This window comes from Galeopterus variegatus, unplaced genomic scaffold (genome assembly GCF_000696425.1).
Source record: "Galeopterus variegatus unplaced genomic scaffold, G_variegatus-3.0.2 Scaffold287, whole genome shotgun sequence".
In the NCBI taxonomy this organism is placed as follows: domain Eukaryota; kingdom Metazoa; phylum Chordata; class Mammalia; order Dermoptera; family Cynocephalidae; genus Galeopterus; species Galeopterus variegatus.
This window is the reverse complement of record NW_007726398.1, coordinates 532,349-533,455: the sequence shown is the minus strand read 5'-3', so window position 1 is coordinate 533,455 and position 1,107 is coordinate 532,349. Positions and strand designations below refer to the sequence as shown.

Here is a 1,107-nt window from a genome sequence, read left to right as displayed (position 1 = left end):
GTAAAATATAGCCATCCCACCCCCACCCCCACTGCACACACACACTCCATTGTAACCCACAGCAAACTCATCAAAACTCTCAGAAAATGTGACTAGCCTATGTTAGGTTCCTTAATATATCCTGTGTTACATGCTTCTTTGCATTTTGTTTTTGTGTATATGTAAGTTCCTCTAAATCATCAGGAACCACTGTTGAGCATATTTAGCTCTGTCATTGTGGCGCTTAGATATTAGATGCCTACATCCTTGATTTGAACTTGAAGAACCTATTTAGGTCATTCTTCTGAAAATTATCTCCTTCACGTAAATCATTTCCGTTACGTCTACCTTTGATCCAAGATTCATTCCTGAAATTAGCATCCTCTTTATGTCATCCACCTTTTGCAAGTTCTACTCCAGAATCTGGATTCTTATAAGGGATATCTGAGCAGGGCTGGGTAAAAGGGAAGGTAGTTTATCCCTCCCTACATGTGGTAGCTATTTGTGGATTATGCGATGACCTCTTTTAAAGCAGCCTATCTACTGTGCTGGTCAGCTGGTGGTTCATTCTAATCATTCTTTTCTCACAGAGCACAAATAATTCTGATGTATTTATGCCCTTATCTTCTCTTGCTGTTCTTGACATACCACCTGATTCCAGTCTGTGTTAAGTGTCAAAGATGATCATGGAACTTCATAAAGTATCTAACATTTACTTAATAGATGACTAGAATATTTGGTATACCATAGAAATACAAGACTTTCCATTTTCCTATCTAGCTTTAAGACACTTTTTTTGCCTTGTTCATAAATTTTTTTTTTAATATCCGAGAAGATGAGGTGGCAACACTGTATCCCTAACATCCAGTGCAATGCCCAGATTTGGGGGGTTCATAAGTGTTTGTTAACAAATGAGAGAATGAGTCATTGTTTAGATCTTTATATTGTCAATTGTAGAACAAAAAGCTCTTTAAAAGCTGAATTTTTAAAATTCCTTTCAATTTCTTAGCAACTGAATGATGAGGTTCAGTACATTATGAAAGAATCAGAAGAGATAAGTGGCAAAGGAGCCCCCATGAAAGAAAAGTCTCAACAACTGAAAGACCTTATTCATCTCCATCAAAAACA

General features: G+C 36.9%; 1 protein-coding gene across 1 annotated transcript in view; it reads left to right on the top strand.

The window, feature by feature from the left end:
* CCDC141 (coiled-coil domain containing 141) overlaps positions 1 to 1,107 on the top strand; it is a 187,336-nt gene that overhangs the window by 156,475 nt on the left and 29,754 nt on the right. The gene's annotated exons all lie outside the window — the stretch shown is intronic.